The sequence below is a fragment of the Dendrobates tinctorius genome, unplaced genomic scaffold (assembly GCF_039654945.1).
Source record: "Dendrobates tinctorius isolate UK_male_01 unplaced genomic scaffold, ASM3965494v1 ptg000060l, whole genome shotgun sequence".
Taxonomy (NCBI): Eukaryota; Metazoa; Chordata; class Amphibia; order Anura; family Dendrobatidae; genus Dendrobates; species Dendrobates tinctorius.
In genome coordinates, this window is record NW_027361728.1 from 56269250 (window position 1) to 56281529 (window position 12280).

General features: G+C 50.0%; 1 protein-coding gene across 1 annotated transcript in view; it reads right to left on the minus strand.

The window, feature by feature from the left end:
* Positions 1-12280, minus strand: part of SMC4 (structural maintenance of chromosomes 4) — a 164083-nt gene that overhangs the window by 35836 nt on the left and 115967 nt on the right. The window lies entirely within an intron of this gene.

Genomic DNA, 12280 nt, shown 5'->3' on the forward strand with positions numbered 1-12280 from the left:
AGCTTTCTCCCATGAATTGAGAGTTAAAGAAGAAAATTTCTCTGATAAAAAATATTACATAGTTGTTTAATTTCCTGTGTAATATTGACTTATGAAATAAAAGCTAAAACAATGGTTACTCTTAAAATTATGTCTGGCAAGCTTACTAGAGCAGAAGGTACAGGTAGAAAATGTTATAGTCTTCCTGCAGCCACTTGCTTCCAGTCATCGGGGAGGTGCAGGGGGCTGTAACAGTCACTGCTCACAAAACACACAAAAATCTCAAAGCAGGCTGTCAATCAATGGGGATTGATTACAGCCACTGAATAGTGAGCAGTAACCAAAGACTCTAAATACTCCTGCAGACCCTGCTCGAGTAGGAGTGTCAGGCATTATTTAAATGCCGTTACAACTATATGTGCAAGTAGTTTTTTTTTTAGTTAACAGGTACACCTTAACCCTTTTCCGACATCAGGCGTAATAGCGCGCCAATGTTGGACGCCCTCCCTTTGATGGGGGCTCCAGCGGCGAGCCCACATCTTTCCTGGGACATGTCAGCTGTTTTGAACAGCTGACATGTGCCCACAACAGCTGCGGGTGGAATCGCCATCCACCTGTGGCTATTAACCAGTTAAATGCCGCTGTCAAACTGACAAGCGGCATTTAAAAAGCAATCGTGCTGGAAATACGCACACCGGTGAACCGAGTCACGTGATCGTGGGTCACTGGTGTGTTGGAATGACAACCGGAGGTCTCCTGGAGACCTCTATGGATGTCTTGTCAGTGCCGGCTTGCTGTGAGTGCCACCCAGTGGTAGGCGCTCATAGCAAGTGAGTAAATCTGCTATATAGAGGCAATCTAATCATCGCCTCTATGTAGCAGAGCCGATCAGTTTGTGGTAGCTTCTAATCTCCCATGGAGACTATTGAAGCATGCCAAAAGTAAAAAAGAAAATGGTTTTTAAAAATATAAAAAAAAAAAATAAATAAATAAAAGTTCAAATAAGGGTGATTTTTTGCCCCATTCAAAATAAAAAAAATAAAAACATTTTTTCTCGTTCGCCTTATTGGGGGACACAGAGACCTTGGGTGTATGCTGCTGCCACTAGGAGGCTGACACTATGCAGAAAAAAAGATAGCTCCTCCTCCGCAGTGTACACCCCACCGACCGGCAGAGAATTCCTCAGTTTAGCTTAGTGTCAGTAGGAGGTGGACACGGGTCTTTTATTAGACCCATATCTACCTCGTTGTGCGTCGTTCCTTTTCAGGTTCTACGGAGGGATACAGAGTGAAAAGTCACATCTGTACTCCCACATGGAGTCTGCAAGTACGGCGTGTACTGCCACCCCGTATCCTTGCGGTTCTCCGCGGCAGGACCAGCCAGACGGACGCCGACACCAAGACGTGCCAGCGACTCCAGGGGTCCTTGTCGCCAGTCTCCCTCCCACTCGCCTACCAGAGCCTGTCGGTTGGATGAGACGCAAGACTTCTTCAGACAGGTAACGGATCGTGGATAGGTGAGTATTAGGCCCTGCTGCCCATTCCCGACGGTCACCTCTTCAATGGTCACAGGGGTAGGCGCTGCGGTCGCTCGCAGTCGCCACAAGGCTATACGCAGCTCAATGTTGCTGGGCATCCCCCCCCCTTCCCTCCCCCCTTTCTGGGTACAGGGAGCAGGGGGTTTTTTCCCATTGGGAGCGACTTGCGACTGCGGCGTCCCACTTTTTCGGACTTCCACGCCGACCCCCTGCTGACAGGCGGCCGCCGCAACTAATTTAGGCCCCGGCTTCAGTTCGGGCCTACTGCTGCGTCGCGGCCACGCCCCTTTCTTCTAAGCGGGCTTCTCTCCCGCTCTTCCCAGGCCCTCCCACCGCCTGTCCTTCACCTGCCCAGCCTGCTATTGGCTAGAGGGCGGTGAATTTTAACCCTGCGAGGTGCTCCGCCCTCCCTCCTCTCCTAAGGCGCGCTTTTTCTCAGGACGGCGCCATTTTCCCAGCCTGTTAGCCGGACACCAGCTCCTCACTGGACAGCATCTTCTCCAGCTGTTTTTTTTTTTCAGGAGGTCTGTCAGCCGGATTTCGCTCTGACCTGCATCCACTGACAGGTCGCAGAGCATCGCTTCTGGGGACACCGGACCGTGAGTAGCTCTGCACTGCAGACTGACCCTTCTCCGCCCTCTGTCCCCCAAGCTTCCGGCATTACCTCAGCTTTTCACTGTCTAAGTCTGATCGTACCCGCTCTACCGCCCCCCCCTGCACTTTAGTCAAGTACTTTGCATGTTCTTCGTGCAATCGCAAACTTCCCTCAGGCCAGTCCACTCCCCTCTGCCTGGATTGTAGCAATCCAATTCAGCCTGACGCCGTCCAGGAGCCATCTGCGGCCCCAGGTGAGAGTGAGCCCCCCATGCCTGGCTGGGCCTCCTCGCTTTCTCAATCAGTGGCAGACCTCACCAGGGTGTCTCAGTCCCTGGTGGCCGTTCTTGATAAGTTGCCCCTGGACTCTTCAGCAGGGCCAAGCAGGTCCCAAATTGTTCCATCTGAATCAGCCAGCGGTAGTCGCAAAAGACCCAGGCAAGATTCCCAGCCGGAATCCTCTCCTAGTCCCATCTCACCGCATAGCCCTTCTCACCAGTCTCCCTCTCGGGCCTCCTCTCCCGAGTCAGGGGAAGCGCTTTCGGACAGGTCATCTGAGGGGATTTTAGAGCTGGATTCAGACCAGGATGCAAGCATGAAGGTCACAGTGCAGGACCTCATTGCTGCGATCCATCATACCTTCGATATTGCTGACTCCCCTGCGAAATCCTCAGATCAGGAGGTTTCGTTCAGACGGGCAGAAACTCCCTCCAGGGTTTTTCCTTTCCATTCCCAGTTTGGGAAAATTTTTACCAAGGAAAGAGAGGATCCGACCAGACGCTTTCAAAGAGGAAAACGTCTCAGCATACTCTACCCATTTGCTAAGGAGCTCACGGACAACTGGTCGGCCTCTCCCTCATTCGATCCGCCCGTGTCCAGGCTATCCAATAACACGGTTCTCCCGCTTTCAGGCGTGGCGTCCCTAAAGGATTCTAATGACAGGATTATAGAATCCCTGGCGAAGTCTGCCTTTGAAGCGGCTTAAGCGGCGGTGTGTCCAATCTTTGCTTCATCCTGGACAGCAAAGACCATAGCCACGTGGGCAGACGACCTTCGGCAAGGCATCTTAGATAAGGCGCAACCGGAGCATTTGGCCAATCTCGCCAATCAGATCTCCCAGGCTGGGGACTATCTTCTCTCCGCTTCCTTGGATGCTGCATCCTGTGCAGTTCAGGTGTCAAGCAACGTTATTGCAATTCGACGTACACTTTGGCTAAAGGCATGGCAAGCGGACTTGTCTTCTAAAAAGTCCCTCACTAACCTGCCTTTTCAGGGGGTGCGCCTCTTTGGGTCCCAATTGGACCAGATTATTAAGGACGCCACCGGAGGCACGAGTTCGCTCCTCCCTCAGTCCAAGCCTCGCAGACCCCCACTAAGGCGTCAGTTTCGACCCTTTCGGACTTTCCGCCGTTTCAATACGGCGGACAACTCCTCCAGCCAACAGAGACCGCAGGCTCGCCAGGAGAGAAGGAAAGTTTCCTTCAGACCCACTCCTTCCTGGCGACCCCACTTCTCCCAGGGCAGACCGTCCAGATCTAGATCTGGACGGTCTACTTCAGCATGACTATCATCGGGCACGCGAAGGGCCTTTCCAATTGGGAGGTCGACTTCTTTCCTTCAGGGACGTTTGGCTGGCCGCCGTGGAGGACGCCTGGGTCAGGGAGGTCGTATCCTCAGGATACAAGATAGAGTTCGTCTCTCTCCCACGGGATCGTTTCTTCGAATCCCGGCCTCCAAAGGATCCAGCCTTGATCCCGGGGTTCTCTACAGCTATCGCCGCTCTCCTCAGTTCCGGGGTGATTGTGCCCGTTCCCGAATCGGAGCGCTTCACGGGGTTCTACTCGAACCTGTTTGTAGTGCCGAAAAAAGACGGCGCAGTTCGACCCATCTTGGATCTCAAGCTGCTCAACAAGAGGGTCCGCCTTCGCCACATCCGCATGGAGTCGCTTCGCTCGGTCATCGCCTCCATGGAGGAGCAGGAATTCATGTGCTCAATAGACATCCAAGATGCCTATTTACATGTTTCAATCTTCTCCGGACATCAGAAGTTCCTGCGCTTTGCGATTCGACAGCACCACTACCAGTTTGTCGCACTGCCCTTCGGTCTTGCCACCGCTCCCAGAGTCTTCACGAAGATCATGGCTGCGTTGATGGCTTTGTTGAGAGTCAGAGGCCTCGTTCTTTTCCCGTACCTAGACGATATTCTGATCAAGGCTCCCTCATTCCAACAGGCTCACCAAAGTTTGTCAATCGTCCTGGACACTCTTTCCAATTTCGGGTGGATCGTCAACAGGAAAAAGTCCTGTCTGGTTCCTACCCAACGCCTGGTCTTTCTAGGTCTTCTGTTCGACACTCGTCGGTCAAGGGTCTTTCTCCCACAAGAAAAGATTCTCTCTCTGCAGCAGGAAGTACGATCGCTGCAGACCTCGCGATTCCCATCCCTCCGTACAGCCATGAGGGTCCTGGGAAAGATGGTCGCGGCAATAGAGGCAGTTCCCTTTGCCCAATTTCACGCCAGGCCTCTCCAGCAGGCCATTCTGTCGAAATGGAACAGGTCGCCTCGGTCCCTGGATCGCCCTGTCCATCTTTCTTACCGGATCAAGCGGTCTCTCAACTGGTGGTTGTCGTCACCTCTCATTCTATCGGGTCGATCCTTCCTTCCCATTCACTGGCAGATAGTAACCACAGATGCCAGTCTCCTCGGTTGGGGTGCTGTGTTCCGCAACCACACTGTTCAGGGTCGATGGTCGGATCGGGAATCAGCGCTACCGATCAACGTTCTGGAGATTCGAGCGATCCATCTTGCTCTGGTCCACTGGGAAAGGCTCCTCAAGGGACTGCCGGTACGGATTCAGACAGACAACGCCACAGCGGTGGCATATGTCAACCGCCAAGGGGGAACACTGAGTGTTTCAGCCCTGGTGGAGGTGTCCAAGATTCTTCGTTGGGCGGAGATTTCCGTCCCGACAATCTCCGCGGTTCACATTCCCGGCGTAGACAACTGGGCCGCCGATTTTCTCAGCCGCGAGGGCCTCGCGGCGGGAGAATGGTCCCTACATCCGGAAGTGTTTCATCTGCTCTGCCTTCGGTGGGGAACCCCGGATGTAGACCTCATGGCGTCTCGCCTCAACAGGAAAGTCCCACAATTCGTGTCCAGGTCTCGGGACCCTCTGGCAGTGGGCGCCGACGCCCTGGCCGTTCCTTGGTCCCAGTTCGAACTTCCCTACCTGTTCCCTCCTCTGCCTCTTCTTCCCAAGCTGTTGAAGAAGATCAAGGCAGAAGGACTTCCGGTCATTCTCATCGCCCCGAATTGGCCCAGAAGGTCTTGGTTCGCGGACATTGTCAACCTTCTCGCGGACGCCCCCTGGAGGCTTCCAGACAGAACAGATCTGCTGTCTCAGGGTCCGATTTGCCACCCCAATTCTCGGCCGCTCAATTTAACGGCGTGGCTGTTGAGACCGAGGTTCTGAAACGAGCAGGATTTTCCGACCACGTAATTCAGACCATGACCCGAGCCAGAAAGCCATCATCTTCCAAGATTTACTACCGTACTTGGAAGGCCTATTTCACTTGGTGTGAGACCAATGACGTCGCGCCCATGTCCTTTTCGCTCCCTTCAGTCCTAGCGTTTCTTCAGGCAGGATTGGATGCGGGGCTTGCCCTCAGTTCCCTGAAGGGTCAAGTTTCGGCGCTGTCCATTCTGTTTCAGAAAACGTTGGCTTACCGTCCTCAGGTTAAGACCTTTCTTCAGGGCGTGGCTCACACGGTCCCGCCGTACCGGGCGCCTGTGGATCCATGGGATCTTAATCTGGTTCTTGAGGTTCTGCAAGGTCCGCCCTTTGAACCCCTCAGGGATATTTCCCTTTCTCTCCTTTCTTGGAAGGTAGCCTTTCTGGTGGCAATCACCTCCGTCCGGCGCGTGTCGGAATTGGCAGCTCTTTCGTGCCGCTCTCCCTTTCTGGTTCTCCACCAGGATAAGGTAGTTCTGCGGCCTCCGCCCTCGTTCCTTCCGAAGGTGGTGTCCTCGTTTCACCTCAACGAGGATATCGTGCTCCCGTCCTTTTGTCCGAATCCAACTCATCCCCGAGAGCGGTCCTTGAACAAGCTGGACCTGGTTAGGGCGGTAAGAGTCTGTCTAGGACGACTTCCTTGCGAAAGACAGAGTCTCTTTTCATTATCCCTGATGGAGCGCGGAAAGGTCACCCGGCGTCAAAAGCCACCATTGCTCGCTGGATCAGATCGGCTATCCTGGAAGCCTACCGTGTTAAGCGTCGCGGAGCCCCTCCGGGTATCAGGGCCCACTCTACTCGAGCAGTGGGTGCCTCCTGGGCGGTGCGCCACAGAGCTTCCGCACTGCAGCTTTGCAAAGCTGCAACATGGTCATCGGTTCACACGTTTGTGAAATTCTACAGAGTCCACACCTACGCTTCGGCGGACGCCAGCCTAGGTAGACGGATTCTTCAGGCCGCGGTGGTGAGTCCGCTGGCCTGATGGAAGTTTGTTTCCCACCCCAGGGACTGCTTTGGGACGTCCCAAGGTCTCTGTGTCCCCCAATAAGGCGAACGAGAAAACAGGATTTTTGGGTTGCTTACCGTAAAATCTGTTTCTCGGAGCCTTCATTGGGGGACACAGCACCCTCCCATGTTTTACAGCTCCTGTTCTTACTTTGGTTGAATGTTTACAGTTGAGTTGTCTATGTTGTCAACCTATTCTGTTCCTTCTCCTACTGCTTTCTCACTAACTGAGGAATTCTCTGCCGGTCGGTGGGGTGTACACTGCGGAGGAGGAGCCATCTTTTTTTCTGCATAGTGTCAGCCTCCTAGTGGCAGCAGCATACACCCAAGGTCTCTGTGTCCCCCAATGAAGGCTCCGAGAAACAGATTTTACGGTAAGCAACCCAAAAATCCTGTTTTATATCGCCGTGTTCAGAATCGCCTGATATATCACTAAAAAAAAAAAAAATGATTAACCTGATCGCTGAACGGCGTAGTGAGAAAAAAGTAAAATCGCCAGAATTATGCTTTTTGGTCGCTGCGACATTGCATTCAAATGCAATACTGGGCAATCAAAAGATCGTATCTGCACCAAAATGATATCATTAAAAAAGTCAGCTCAGCTCGCAAAAAAATAAGCCCTGACCCAACCAGAGATCACGAAAAATGGAGACGCTACAGGTATCAGAAAACTTTTGATTTTTTTTTTCACCACTTAGATAAAAAAAGAACCTAGACATGTTTGGTGTCTATGAACTCATTATGACCTGGAGAATCATAATGGCAGGTCAGTTTTAGCAATTAGTGAACCTAGTAAAAAATCCAAACAAAAAAAACAAGTGTGGGATTGCAATTTTACCACACTGATTTTTTTCCCCATTTTCTAGTACAAGACACGGTAAAACCAATGGTGTTGTTCAAAAGTACAACTCTTCCCGCAAAAAACAAGCCCTCACGGCCATATTGACAGAAAAAATAGAACTACACTTACTGGTAGTTGGGTTTCTAAGACCCTCCACGACAGCACACAGGAGGTTGCCTCCCCATCCTAATTAGGGACAGGAAAGAAGAGGTTAAATAGCCCTCCCCTTCCTCTAATCCCCAGTGTTTTACAAGGACCACAGAGTGAATGCTTGAAATATTATTTATTCATATAAGTCACATGAACAAAATTTGTTAGGGGGGGAAATTACCCGTGCTGTCGTGGAGGGTCTTAGAAACCCAACTACCGGTAAGTGTAGTTCTATTTTCTCTAATCCCCTCCACGACAGCACACAGGAGGTATACCAAAGAATAATGGTTTAGGGAGGGACCAGGGCTTGCAGGACTTTCCTGCCAAAGGCTAGATCTCGTACTGACATAAGATCTAATCTATAATGCCTAGTGAAGGTATGGACTGAAGACCAGGTCGCAGCCTTGCAGATCTGCTCGATGGATGCATTAGCCTTTTCTGCCCAGGAGACGGAGACAGCTCTAGTGGAGTGGGCTTTCAGGGATACCGGAGGAGGTAGATCCTGATTTTTATAAGCGGCCGTGATTGCCTTCTTGATCCAGTTTGCTAGGGAGCTTTTGGACGCTTTTTTCCCTTTGTTCGGTCCGCCATACTGAACAAAAAGATTTTGATCTTTCCTCCCGAGTTTTGTCTCTTCCAAATAGACCAGGACTGCTCGCCGGATGTCCAGAGAATGGAATCCCACTTCTCTCTCATCCTTCGGGTTATCGCAGAAGGAGGGCAGTATTATTTCCTGGGACCTGTGGAAATCCAAAGACACTTGGCACAAAGGAAGGGTCTAGTCGGAAAATTATTCTATCAGCCAGAATTCTTAGATAGGGTCTCTGATGGACAGAGCCTGAATTTCGCTCACTCATCTTGCCGTTGTAAGGGCTACGAGTAGTGCTGTTTTCCAGGATAGATAAATTATCTGGTCGATAGGTTCAAATGGAGGGTTCGTTAGACCCTTTAGTACTATATTCAGGTCCCATGCTGGATTTATTTGGACGGATTCTGGAAGCTTCTGACAAATCTCTTGATCCATCAATGCTCTGCTAGGTTTTGGTCGAAGTAAGAACTCAGGGCTGATACTTGGACCCTCAAGGTACTTGGTTTTAGACCCTTAGATAAGCCGTCTTGTAGGAAATCTAGGAGCTTTGCTAAGTCGGGGTGGAAGGGATCTATGGGAGTGGATCCATACCATGCTGTGAAAGTCTTCCATATTTTGGAATATATGGCGTTTGTGATTGGTTTCCTACTTGTTTGTAAGGTGGATATCACCGCATCTGAGAGGCCTCTGGCTTTCAGGATTTAGGTTTCAGAAACCAGGCTTAAGCTGTGGGGAGCCGGGTGAAGGATGGGACCTTGATGTAGAAGGTCGCTGTCCAAAGGTAGGATCAGGGGACCCTCTGAGTTCATTAGTTTTAGGGCTCCGAACCAGCTCCTTTTTGGCCAGAGAGGGGCGATCAGGATAGTCTTGACCCCGTCTGTCCTGACCTTTTGCAGAGTTTTCGGTATTAGGGGAATTGGTGGAAAGGCGTATGCCAGTCCGAAGTTCCACGGGTGAGCGAAGGCGTCCACCCTTGAGTGTTTCTCGTTTGGACCTATGGAGAAGTAATGCTTTGTTTTGGCGTTCTCCCGGTTCGCAAATAGGTCTACCTCTGGGAGACCCCAATTTTTGGTTATGGTATGGAATACTCTGACATTGAGGCTCCATCCTCCTGGATCCAAGTCTGTCCTGCTTAGGAAGTCTGCTTCGATGTTGTCGGATCCTTTCAGGTGGAGAGCTGAAAAGGACTGGAGATGGTGTTCTGCCCAGCTGAATATCCGTGTTGAAACGTTTTGCAGACTTCCGTATTTTGTGCTGCCCTGATGACGTAGATGGGCCACGGTGGTCATATTGTCGGAGTGAATCCAGACATGGGTTCCCTGGACTGATGTTTCTGCTGCCTTTAGGGCTTCTTCTACCGCTCTCAGTTCTCTGTAATTGGAAGATTGTTTTTCCATGTCTTTGGGCCAGAGTCCCTGGAAGGCTCCCTGAGGCGATATTGCTCCCCAACCGCATTTACTGGCGTCTGTTGTGATTGACGTCATGGGATATTGTATCCAAGGTGTCCCTTTTGCTAGGTTTCCCTGGTTGAACCACCAGTTGAGACAGCTTTACGTGCTGGGGTAGGGAGATTCTCGTATTGAGGGTCTCCGGGTCTTTGTTCCAGCGGGATAGGATATATCTCTGGAGTATCTTTGAGTGGGCCTGGGCCCAGGGGACCGCTTGGATGCAAGAATTCATTGACCCTAATATTGACATGGCAAACCTTATGGTCACCGTTTCCTGACTTTTTAGAGTACGAACTTTTGATCTCACACCCACTTGCTTGGTGGATGGAAGAAAGGATATTTGGTTCTGGGAATCTAGGAGGTTCCCTAGAAAGACCTTCCTGGTTGAGGGATTAAGGTCTGATTTTTCCCAGCTTATTATCCAGCCTAGGGATGCCAGGGTCTGCAGGACTGATTGCAGGTGTTGTTTTAGAGTGGTGTTGGAGGGAGCCATGACCAGGAGGTCGTCCAGGTAAGGGACGACACATATGACCTTTCCTCTGAAGAATGCTACCACTTCTCTGCCATTATTTTTGTAAATGCTCGGGGTGCCAAAGATATGCCAAAGGGCAGGACTCTGAACTGGAAGAGGTGCACTTCTTCGTCAAGAGTGACCGCCAGGGCTGTGGAGTTCAATGCAGAATGTGCTGAATATTTTTTCATAGGAATTTGGGAAAGTTATGAAATGTCCTATAAATGGCTGTTCTATTCCTGATCTAAGGCTACATTCACACACAGCGTTTTTGCCGCGTTTTTTGAGGATAGGTTTTTCAGCTGCAAAAGCAGATCAGCTTTTTAAAAAACCGCATCACCTAAAAAGGTATTTGAGCTCATAGATGCTTTCAATAGCAAAAGAAGACTAGAAAAACGCCACACAAACCGACATGCTCATTCAGCCCAAAAACAGATCCTCACAAAACAATGTGCCTGAATGTCATATCTTGAAACCCATTGACTTTGCTGGGATGCCCAGAGTCACTGAATCATGGCCGTAGCCAGCGAGGGGCAGCTTCCCCCCCCCCAGAAGCAGGGGCATGCACCTATCAAAACTCACTTGTATGCTGCAGTGCTCCCGTCCTGCACCATCTCTAAACTGCAGGGGGCAATCTCACCTTCTCTGTCCTGACTTCTGCCGTCTTCACCAGAAAGAGGAGGGGGAGGGGTGCCTGCCCTGCACAGGATCCAATTCCTGGGCCCCGAGCTGGAGAAAGTTGTGCACACGCTGCAGCTGGCAATAAGAGATAGTCTGCATGAGGGACATGCTGGAAATCTGATTGGAAAAGTGTGGAAATTGGTTATTGCTGCCAGAATCCCTAAAATTGATTCCATCTTGAAGAGACGTGCTGGGAAAGGGGCAATTGTCGATCAAGCCACTCGGTGGAGCAGCACTTATTTAATGATTGAGCGATTGCTTGAACTAAAACAGTTTCTTATAGATATGGCGAACACTCAGGTAAAAAACCTCCAAAAACTAAATATATAGGATTATATAATCTATGCAGAACCAGAAAAAGAATAATCCCTAAAAATTAACTTTTAATTCAATCACTAAAAAGCATATAATGTTAAAATTAGCCAAATACACAGGGGGTCAAGGATGCAAGTCAAATCCTGACAGTTGAATAATTCATAAGATAAAGGGCAAAAAAGCTACTTCGCCCTAATACGCCCTAAGGGTGTGTGCAGACGCTGCAGAATCCGCACGGATTTTGCAAAAACCGCAGGTCAAAAGGCCTGCGGATTATCTGCGGTTTGGTCCTGCGGATTCACCATCTCCACAATGGTGGAGTTAGGAACCCGCTGCGGATTCCGCAGAAAGAATTGACATGTCACTTCTTTCTGCGGTTTCAAAACCGCAGCAAATCCGTGCGGATATTTCCGCAACGTCTACACAGCGTTTTTTTTTTTACCATTCATTTGAATGGTACTGTACACCGCAGCTAAAACTGCTGCGGGTCCGCAGCGGCCAAAAACGCTGCGGAAACGCAGCGGAATCCGCAGCGTGTCCACATACCCTAATAAGGTCCTTCCTGATCACGGAGGTTGGCACCCTAGTTGTTGGCGATGTGGCGCCCCCGCTCAACGTCGGCGTCCCTAATAATGCCCTAGACCACCCTATGTATACAAAAATAGGGGACACAAAAAATAACCACACACACCAAAAATACCAAAAATTTGAGAAAAGTGAGGAGACAACTAGTGTCTCGTGCAAAAAAGTGCTAAGTGCTGTAAACTTATCTCGTAGTATGCACACTGTAAACTTCTCGTAGTCTAAAAAGTCTCTTACAATCAAATGTCTATTTCAAAATATGGGTTTACCGCAGGTCAAATAAGACTTATCTCGTAGTCAAAAATGCTAGCCTGCAATAATAATGAAACAAACCCAAGAAAAAAGAAAATGTTAAAGAAAAAACATCTACAGAGAGATCAATGTCTATAGTCAACAGTATACACAAATACACAAATATTTGTCCACAATTGAGGACCAGCAGAAAGAATGATGTAGACACTGCACATTCAAATTACAGCAAAATACTGTCTGTCAAGCAGCTGTTTGCACATGCACAAGGCTTTTAATCCGCCTACTAT